This window comes from Elephantulus edwardii, unplaced genomic scaffold (assembly GCF_000299155.1).
Source record: "Elephantulus edwardii isolate Elephantulus edwardi_28Jun2011 unplaced genomic scaffold, EleEdw1.0 scaffold00307, whole genome shotgun sequence".
Taxonomy (NCBI): Eukaryota; Metazoa; Chordata; class Mammalia; order Macroscelidea; family Macroscelididae; genus Elephantulus; species Elephantulus edwardii.
In genome coordinates this window covers 1093584-1104915 of record NW_006400057.1, presented here as the reverse complement: position 1 = coordinate 1104915, position 11332 = coordinate 1093584, and the positions used below count along the sequence as shown (strand labels likewise).

General features: G+C 41.3%; 1 pseudogene; it reads right to left on the bottom strand.

The window, feature by feature from the left end:
• Positions 1-1659: 1659 nt before the first annotated feature.
• On the bottom strand, positions 1660-3234 carry LOC102859145 (annotated as a pseudogene).
• Between the last annotated feature and the right edge of the window lie 8098 nt (positions 3235-11332).

Below are 11332 nucleotides of genomic sequence, written 5' to 3'. Positions count from 1 at the left end.
AATGCAGCATAGTATTCCATTGTGCGAATATACCACAGCTTCTCTAGCCATTCGTTTTTTAATGGGCACTTAGGTTGTTTCCAACTCCTTCCTATTGTGAACAAAGCTGCAATAAACATGGGTGTGCATATATCTGCTTGGGTGTCAGTTATTATCAACCCCATTTCATCCAATCTTGGAAGAATTGTTGGCCTCTCCAGATTTATGAGTTTTGAGCTGGTTAAGACAGAAAATAAGAAATGTTTGCTGTGTCAAGAAATGAGATGTATCAATTTGGCCCTCTTAGAAATTCAACACATTCTCTCTCGTGTCCTCTACGCTGGAAGTCACTTCCCTGCAAATCATCCTCTGTTACCCACGACATGTATCCAAGCTACTGTGAAGGTCTCACATCATCATTGCTTTTCTGAGACATGATCTAGTGGGAGGATCCTGACAAGATCACAAAGAATCTTTTTTTAAGACAATGGAAGAGCCCACCTACCTTCTCAGTAGCCCCTTGTCCTTACTATTGGAAACGTTTTAGAAACATAACTCATCCATATCCAGTTAGGCATTGCCGTAATCAGCCTTTAGTCAGGGCACTTAGGACTTCCGGAAAAACAATGGTTGAAAATATGAAAATCATAAACAACAATTTCATTTGCTAGATATCTGCCCTTATATGACCTTCCAAAGACCTGTTATTTCTTTATTTAGGTCACAATTCTTTACCTACCAATATAAAAGATAACTCTACCTTCCTTTGAGGAACATTCAACAGGAAGTAACTTTAAAGAACAATCAAAATACAAATGAGTCTTGGTGACATAATGCATAATGTATCAAGCTGCTAAACCAAATGGTTGGCAGTTCGAACTCACAAGCTTCTCCATGGCAGAAGGATGAGGTAGTTTCACTTCTGAGAGGGTCTACAGCCTTGGAAATACTATAGGCAGGTCTGTGGTCTCTGACAGGGTCTCATGACAGAGAATTAATTTGATGGCAATGAGGTTTTTTTTTTTATTTAAATTGTAATTGTAAAAAGTGTGGGGTCAGCTTGGGAATGGCCACTTCTGAGAATGGGGAATTGTCCCACCACCAACATCCACAATACAAAACTAATTTCTCTGAGATCAGTCATTGTACGCTCTTGGACCTATGTCTACTAATTTTAACACAAGCCATTCCTCCCAGGGCTCTTGCTGCTCTACTTTTGGATCCGGAATCCATTGCAATGTCTACACAGAGCTCACAGAATCATACTCACAGTTATGCGATTTATTCAGGACGTTAACAGGCTGCAACTCATGTTGTCAAGAGGATACATTTCTTTAGGACAGCTTCATTTTATTTTTTTTTTAAGGTTTCTTCTCCCCCCCCCCTTGTTGTGTACCATCAAGCTGGATCCAAGTGGCACAGGAGGAGATTGTTTCTCCTTCTCCAGAAGAGCATTGGTGGATTCAAACCACGCACCTTCAGGATTACAGCACAGCTTCTTACCACTAGAGCATTAGGAAAGCTTCTTTTTTTTTCTGTTAACATTTTTATTTTTCAAGGTAACAGGAATTGTATACAAATGACAGTAGACCCTTGCCTCTTTAAATAAAAGATAACTCAAGATGAATTTTCAAGGAAAAAAAAAGCTATGCACATAGGAACTATATTATCCTTCATTGTCTAACTTGGAACCAGTAGTTGTGTTGCTGTCATAGAATCAGGAAAGAGGTTGTGGTAAGTTGGAAGAGGTACATATGCTGCTGTTATCATTTTACCAGCAAACCACCGGCCATGCAACGCATTAACTGCAGCTGTAGCTGCAGCAATTGATGGGCACTTCACATACACATTGCCCTGAGCAGAATTTTTGTCAACATAAATATGAATAACTCCTCCATGCTTATTACATTCCTCAATCACATCATCCTTAATTTCTGTATCCCATCCAACTTCTTCTTCTGTTTGAGGGTTAAACATGTTAGAGAGCTGGAAACACTGTGTTGCAAGTGGCTGAACAGAGGCAGCTGCAGCTAACGCTGATGCTTCAGTCTGCTGGGAAAGTCCTGTTTGCAAATCTATAGCAAAAGATAATTTTGACACAGCACCAAAAGCCAAAGAGCCACTCATTTGCAGAGCCTGTTGAGCCGCTGGAGGAATCTGCAAACCTGTACCTTCTGCAAGTCTTGCCATTAATTGGAGACGACCAGTTGTTCCCAAGTCAATTCCAGTTCTTTCCATTTCATCGCTGTCCAAAAATGAACTAGCACTAGACGCATCAGTACATTCAGTAACATGACCAACTTTCATTGGCCTTCCAGCTAGTTTCAATCCATTCAGTTGTTCTAATGCCTTTTTGGCACATTCTGAATCAGAAAACGTTATAAATCCATAGCCCTTAGATTGACCTGTTTCACTATCCATCATGAGCTGGATACTTTCAATTCTTCCAAAAGGCTCAAAGATCCCCCGAAGCATATCTTCTGTTATGTTAAAGTGTAATGAGCCCACATAAAGCTTCATAGGTCTAGCACTTCCCTTCTGTGGATTATTTGCCATTGCTGCAGCTCTGTTTTTTTCTGCCTGTGATGCTTGTACAATAATTGGCACTCCTGAGACACGCTGGCCAGTTAATCCGATAGCTAGAGGCACTGAGCTAACATCAACAAATTCCACATAAGCAATTCCTTTGGAACGTCTAGAGTTTCTATCAGAAATCATCCTTACATCACGAACCTTTCCTGCTATAGAGAAAAACTCTTCCAAATCTCTTGGCCGAATTCTTGCTGCCAGTTGCATGCAGAAAACTGTCCTTGCATCTCTTTCCTCAGGAGTTAAATTATCAATAGGTTCTCTCACAGGGCTCTTGTCTTTTCTGAAAGGACTTTTGCTTCGGGAACGTCGTCTTCCTCGGATGGCACTGTTAAATTTTGGTCCGGAGTAAGGACTTCTATAGCAGCCTCTGAATCTGCGATCTCGACTCCTCGAGCGACTCCGTCTCCTTTCTTTGCTTCTACTTCTCCTTTCTTTGCTTCTACTTCGCTTCCTTTCACGGCTTTTGTTCTTTTTCCTTTCTCTATCTCTACTTCGTTTCCGTTCCTTACTTTTGCTTCTCTTTCGTTCATGACTACGACTTCTGCTCTTACTTTTTTTCCTCTTTTTGCTACGTTCTTCATGGCCGTTAGCACTGCTCAACTTGTTCTCATCCTTCTTGTAAGGAGCCTCAAGCACTGCTTCAATATCAATATCGTCTGCCATTTTCTCCAAATGCCTGTGCGGGCTTTGGGGACCTGTGAGGCTCGTGTTCGTAAAGGATTGTCTTCTTATAATGCTACCACCGGCGCTGTCGCTGCTACTACTCTTAAAGCGCTAGGCCCAGGCCGCGGTACCGCCCAGCCCGAATTTCAGGCTCCGAGGGCGGCTAGGCCCGAGCGGATCTAAAAGAAAAATGCGATTAATGAGCCCGCGCGGGAGACAGCTTTGGGAGCTCGGGATCCACCCCTGCAACAGCGTCGGCAAGCTCTGTGAAATGGCGACTGCTACTTCCCCGCACTCATATTTACCAACACACATATACGCAAACACTAGCGGACGCGCGTTCAGTACCAGCTCTCGCGAGACTCTCCTCAAATGTCAGGCTGGAGATTCCGAAATATCGCGAGATTTAAGTACGCCACCGAAGATAAGCCTCCGCCCCCTCCATAATCCAGTAACTATAGGAAAGCTTCTTAACTTTGCTCATAGGCCTTTTTTTTTTAATTATTATTATTATTATTATTTTTTGTGTCTGTGTACCGTCAAATCAGATCTGACTGGTACAGAAGGAGATTGTCCCTTCTTTCCCGGCAGAGCATCTGGTGGGTTTGAACCGTGCGTCTCTGGGATTGCAGTGCAGCTTCTCGCCCCTCAGGCCTTTTGATCTTCAGCCTCATGGCTCAGTGTTACAAAGCTCTCTTAGTTCTGCCAATTATGACATCTCTCAGTCCTCCATCAAGCTTGGGTGAAGGCCTATGGCTCTGGCTTTAAGGGGGATCTCAAGAGTCAACTCTCTCATGCTGATCTCTGGTTCTCCACTCGGGCTGCTGGTGCTTTCATTTTGCTCTCAAATTGACTGGCACAGGAATCTCTGGTCAGTGCACTGCATTCTCAGCTCCTTCTTCCTCGCTGGTACTGAGATTCCCCTTTTCCTGCTAAACATGTTAAGTTTAAACCTGAGCCTAAAAAAGTGGTAAATCCCATCACAAGTCATTTATATACACCCTAGTTCATGTTCTCATCCTATCATCTAATGAAAGTGAATATCCAATGGCTGGGAAGGCCATTTGGAACAATGAGCCACAATTTGGAACAACAATGATATAAGGAATTGCATAAATGCCACCTCACAAATGAAACTGTTAATGATATCTTTCTCAGCAAATAAAATTAGTGTGTTGTTGTTGAGTACTGCGAGTCAGGACCAACCCAGAGCTGACCCTCCAGTGGGTTTTCAGAGGCAGTTAGTTGCATGGAAGGATATTGCCCATCCTTTTCCCATGGAGGATTTGAACCATCATGCCTTCAGGATGGCAATGTAGGTTCTTACCACTAGGCCACCAGAGCTCCCTAGAATTAGCTTCTGTTGTTATTGTTGTTATGTGCCATCGAATTGCCTGTGACTCATAGCGACCCTATGTAAAACAGCCTTAAACCCTGCTCTATCCCTTGCCAATCTTATTGTCTTAGACATTACCCCAGTGACTGAATCAATCCATCTCATTGAGAATCTTCCTATCCTGCACTGTTCCTCCACCCTCCCAAGCGTGATGTCTCTCTCCAAACACTGATTCTGCCTGGCAACATGTCCAAAGTATGTCAGACCAAGCTTCAGAATCCTTGCCTCCAAGGACCAGCTTGGCTTCATCCTCTGCAGGATGAACTTGTTTGTTCTCCTAGCAGTCCTTGGTTTATTCCATACTCTTCTCCAGCATCACAGCTCAAAGGCATCAACTCTCCTTCTATCATCCCAAGTCATTGTCCAGCTCTCTGATGCATAGAAAGTAATTGCAAAGAATATAATTACAACAAGAAAACTTCTGAAGAGTGCTGTCAGCTATGTCAGGCCAGACCAACATGTATGTTGATCATCTTTGGGTTCTTGACACGGGAATGCAGAAGATGCAATTCTTCCCCTCTGGAAGCTTCAACCCAAGATACTTTGTCTTTCATAATAATTTTTTCCCCTTTGAACAAAATGCATGTATTCTCATAATAAAACTTTAAATAAAAGAGTTTTTCCAAGTGCCTCCTTCACTCTTCTATCCTTATTCCCTCTACCGACCCCACAGTCCTCCCTGGACATAACTTCTGGTCTCCGTTTGGCTTGGGCTCTGCAAAGCCATGTTCAGGCATGTACATACAAGGATGTATATAGTGTCTGGCTTTTAAAATATGCAATTTCTTACTCAAAGATTATGGTATGTAACCTGAGGCACTTAAACATTATTTTTAACTTCTCGATAAGAGTTTAATCTCTGCAGCTCACTTAGATCCACTTTATAACAAAAAGAAATCAGTTACTACAGCAAACTCTATTATACAAGGAAGATTTTTCTGATCTGGGAATTCCTCAGCCTTTTATGCTTCTCCAAATCTTGTTGGGTGCCCATCTTTTGGCCATGTCACCTCTCATTATTGCCCTACTCAGAAAGTAGTCTGGAGAGACAAGGGTTGTTAGCACCTCACTCCTAAGATAAAGGTGGTGGTTCAAATCCAGGCAGCTTCACCACAGAAGAAAGGCCTGGTCATCTGCTTCCATTAAGATTAAAGAGAAGGAAGCAACTCAAGTGCCTATCAGCAAACAAATGGTACCATTCACACAATGGAATATTATGTAGCATTACAATATCAATGAACTCATAAAACATGGAAGAGTCTGGAGGACATTATGCTGAGTGAAATATCTCAGTCACAAAACGACAAATACTGCATAACACCATTGTTACAAAACAGGGCAGACATGGGGAGGATAGTGGAAAGATTGAATAGATAATGAACAGGGCATTAGAACAGATGAGGGGAAGAACTGTCTGAAAGGAATATATAATTAGGCATTATATGCATGACAACAGTCTGAAACAAGGGATGCATTACAGGTTGAGCTGGGAAAAGGGAGGAAGAAAATGTGCAGAAATGAGAAAAAGAATAATTTCTTTAAAAAAAATGTTAACGCCCCAAAATCCCAATGGATCCTTCTCCACTCTAACATATGGGGTTATCATGAGTCAGAATTAACAACATTAGTCCTTTCCTTAAAAAGCAGAGACATTGGAAACTGATTGTTCAAAATAAGATTTAGGTTGATGTGCAAATTCCATGGATTCACGCCCCAAAGTACCCTTCCTCCATTGCCCACAAACACCAGAGATGTTCAAGGCTTGGCTTCGGATGAGATTTATAGGGGAACATATCTGGATTTCCCCCGTTACCCTGGTCTGCTAATGTCCAGTTGGCTGACATTCAGGGCAAGGTGCCAGGCCTGTATTTTGGGGAAGGATCATCCAGAGAGATAGGGGCTGATGTGATTTGGCGGCTGTGTGAGATCTGGCATGTGTTTTTACGTGCTGTGGTGTTATGTTTCTTAAACTCAGTACACCCACTTAGAAGGCTGTTAATCATCATCAGAGAACATTCAGGCAGCACCTCCTTGGCACCAGCAACATTCTGACTGTCTCTTTAAAATAATATTTTACTGGAGGCCCTGGAAGCATAATAGAGTGGCACTGCATGGTACTAATACTTCATGCTGACATTGGCATTTTGTGGAAAGTTACAATATTTTCCTGTTTCTGACAATCAGGAAGAAATCTGGAAAGACGTAAGGCACATTTTATAATTGTTTTCACTGATTCAGTAAAAAAAAAATAACAAGCATATATTTGAACAATTGTTCTTGAATAAGAAAAAATATAGCAGGAAAAGAAAATGTATCAATATTAGAATTTCCTCTTAGTCCTCGTTTTTCGCTGTCTTGCTTTCTTATATGGTTCATAAATGAGGAAGAAGAAGATTCTTTGTCGACACTTAGAAGAAAGCTGTCTTGCCTGCTACTTACCAATCTAGTCAACGTATCTTACACCAAGGACTGGGAGTTTTGATTTGCGAGAATAAATTCTGGCAGCTGAGTGTTTGAAGGGCTATCTCTCTGTTACTGTAAGATGAAGCTCCATGTCTTAGTTATGAAATGCTTTTATAACAGAAATACCACAAGGGGATGACTTTAACAAACAGAAATTTATTTTCTCACAGTTTAGGAAGCTAAAAGTGTGTAGGGTGCCAGTTCTAGCGTAGGTTTTCTCCATGAGCACTCGAGGAAGTCCCTTTTCTCTTCTTTTCCTAAGAAATCTTCATATGTCTTGGCATCTCTCCTCCTCTTTTAGTTTAATCTCTTTTATATCTCAAAAGAAATTGACTCAAGAGATACCCTACAATAATCCTACTTCATTAACATAATAAAGACAACCTGTGTTCTAATGGGATTATAAACACAGATGTAAAAGGTATGTATTTTAAAATTTTTTTATTATTAATTTCAATGCAAATTTACAAAGACTTTGGATTTGCATTCATTCATTGTTGCACTTCCCTCCCCTCCCAACCCTCCCCCCCCACAAAGGTATATATATTTTACAATATGTACTTTTGGGAGTCATAGTTCAATCCATAACATTTTTCTCTTTGCTTCCCCCCAAATCATGCCCTTGTCACATATAAAACACATTTATCCTGTCACCTCATCTCAGAAGTTTTAAAACAATTCCAGATCAAAAATTCCTTGGAAAATAGAGTGTTAGTGAAAGAAAGGAAGACCCTTAATGAGATAGATAGACTGACACGGTGACTGCAGCAATGGACTTGAGCATGGTAGAAATGTTGAGGCTGGTGCAGGATAGGGCAGGGGTTTGATCTGATGGTCATGATGTCTGTATGACTCTTTGTACTTAACTCAGCAGTACCTAATGACAACAAATCCCAAAATGTCATCTGAATTAACTAAATAAAATATTTGTCTAACTTTTAGTCTTATCCATCCTAGGCAAAATTTTCTTCATCTATCAGCCTGCAGAACCTAGAAGTTATTGGTTTGCAAAGTACAATGTAGAGTAGGCACAGATAGTCTCATTATAAGTGGGAGAAATTGGAGGGAAAGAAGGAATAGCTGACACCATGTAAAACCCTAGTCTAGCAGAACAATTTATATTAGCTCTCAGGGCCGGAAAATAATCCTCTGTTCTTTGGGTCCATCGAGGCAATGACCCAACCCTCCAAAGTCCAAATGCTGGTCATTCTTCCCTCTGTGTTCTGCACAGAAGCTCCTTGTCCCTGGGCTTCAGCCTTACCTTCCAGGCCCAAAGACAATGGACAACTCTACTCCCTCCATCTTGGGTGGACCCATTCTCCTTGTCTATGTGAGTGGCAATCCCACTCTTTTTTGCCTTACTAGGCCCTGTTCTTCTGCTCCTGGGCACAGTAGCCCTATACCATCAGCTTTGTCCAGTGGCTGTGGCATGCCTTAACAGTAACCCACCTTCCAGAGCTGAGTTCTCAACTATCTAGATCTTAGAAACCTGGAAAGCTGTGGCTCCGCTTTTTGAAAGTTAGAGGACTGAGGCCTGACCCTTTTCAACCAAGAAGGTCCCCTTCCCATTCTCCTTCTTATGACTTTGCTGGTCACCAAGATGTTCCAGGAATGGTCCTTTCAGTTTCTTACAGATCCTTACTGATGTGAGTCCTTATAGATGTAAATCCTTTGGCTTGTTTTTGTTTGTAGAATTCCCAGAGGCAGACAGTGTCTTTCCTTTTGTTCTTTCCCTGTACCTTTCCATGTAAGCTGATGGTTTTCAATCAGAGTCATTGGTTAGTTACATGTCATAGTCTTAACCTCCTTAATGAAAGACTGTATAGTCATGCCTTTCTTTGGTGAGAATTCTAGAACATATATCCTTAATTTGTATAGGATTTTCCAAGTCTCTCAGTACATTTTTAACTTAGCACAGTTGTTTTTTAAGTTAATCTCTTTCCTCTCACATATCTTTATAAATGGAAAGGAAAAACACTATGATTTCTTGAAGATTTTAGAAATCTCCTCAACCAGATGTCCAAGTTCATCCCTTAACAAGTTCCACCTTCTACAAAAAGGAGCTCTTGTGGCTTAGTGGGAAGAAGTTGCACTGCCAACCTAAAGGATGAGGTTCGTATCCACCAGCTGCTCCATGGAAGAAAGATAGGAAATCTCCAGTCCAATTTACTGTCTCTGAAAACCTGTTGGAGGGTCAATTCTAAGTTGATTTCAATTCAACAGTACATAACGTACAATGCAAACTCTTTTCTACTGCATAAAAACATCACTCTTCCTTAATTTTACAAACATTTGCTAGTAATTTTTCTTTAAAGCCTCACCAGAATTATATTTAATGGCTGTATTTCCAGTAGCTTTCTATCATGGATGCCATATATATTCTAAGATTATAGAAACAGTTCCTTCTGAGTCCTCTTTAGAATTGCTTTGATATTCATAATTCTATCTAGTCTTTTCAAAGCAACCTAGGCTTTTAATGTTGCTCATAAAACCCATGGCCATAGAGTCAGAACTAACTCATAGCAAACCCTCCAGTGAGTTTTCAGAGGCTGTAAGGAGACTTATACAGAAGGAGACAGCCAAGCTTTTTCCATTAGAACAGCTGGTGAGTTTGAACCATCTGTCTCTGGTTTAATACAACAACTCTTTAGCCACTAGGTCACCACTTGCTGTCGTCGTTGTTGTTAAGTACCATTGAGTATGACTCATACTGACCTTATGAACCGATCTGAATACTAGCATATCCCATGCCATCCTCACAATCTCTGACATACTTAAGCCCATTGCCACAAACACAGTGTTATTCAACCTGGTTAAATGTCTTTCTCTCTTTCACTCTCCCTCCACCTTTCCAAGAATGATGCCACTCTCCAAGGAATAACCTCTCCTAGTAACATGCTCCAAGTATGTGAAATGAAACTTCATCATCTTTGCCTTCAAGGAGCACTCTGACTTCACCTTCTTCAAGACATATCTGTTTGTTCTTTTGGCAGTCCATGAGATCGATCTTCAGCACTCTTCTCCAACACCACAGTTCAAAGACATCAATTCTTCTTAGTGCATAGCAAATGACTGAAAAGACCATGGCCTGCATCAGGTGCACTTCTATCCTCAAATTGACATCATTATTCCTCAATAATTTGGAGAGGTCCCCAAATGCAGACTTTGTCAGTGTAATATGTTTCCTGACCTTCAGACTGCTGGTACCAAGTCTAAGATAAAGTTATTAACAGTCTCAATCCTCTCTTCATCCATCATGATGTTGACTATAGGTTCAATGATGAGAAGTTTTGTTTTCTTCATATTGAGATACAATCTATATTGAAGGCTGCAGTCCTTAACCTTCTGCAGTTGTGTCACCATCTGTATAGCAAAGGTTATTGATGAGTCTTTCTCCAATCCTGATGCCACATGTTTCTTCATAGAGTCTAGCTTCTCAAATATTTTGCTAGTATGTAGGATATGGAAAAAGGATAGAAGCCTGATGCACACTTTTCCTAGAGACCAGCCTCCGGATAAAGTGTTCTGCATATAGATTGAAAAGGTATGAAGATAGGATGCATCCCTGGCGTACGCCCTTCCCAATTTTGAACCATGCAGTGTTTCCTTGCTCTGTTCTGATGACTGCCTCCTGGTCTAAGTATAGTTTTCTCAGAGGGTGAGACCAGGCTGCTCCTTAGAGGCAAGGATTCTGAAGCTTCGTCTGACATGTTGGACATGTTGCATGGTGAGACTAGACCTTGGATAGGGATATCATGCTTGGGAAGGTGGAGGGACAGCACAAGAGAAGAAGACTCTCGATGAAATGGATTGATTCAGTGACTGTGGTAATGGGGGTGGGTGTGTCAGCGATAGTAAGATTGGCACAGGATAGAGTAGGGTATAAGGCTGTTGTACATAGGCTTGCTATAAGTTGCAGGCAACTTGACAGCACACACCACCAACAACAACCCATTAGTCAATTCCAGAATGACGTCCACATTTTAGATACTTGTGAGAGCAGTACCCTCAGTCCCAATACCAAATTCTGTCTTGATTATGCAGTACTGCTATAACAGAAATGTCACAAGGGGTGACTTTAACAAACAAATTTTTTTTTCTTCCTATTTGTTGTTGCTGTTGTTATGTGCCATCGAGTCGCCTGCAACTCATAGTGACCCTATGTACAACAGCCCTAAACTCCGCTCTGTCCTGTGCCAATCGCACTGTCTCTGACACTCCCATCCCAGTTATCCCAGT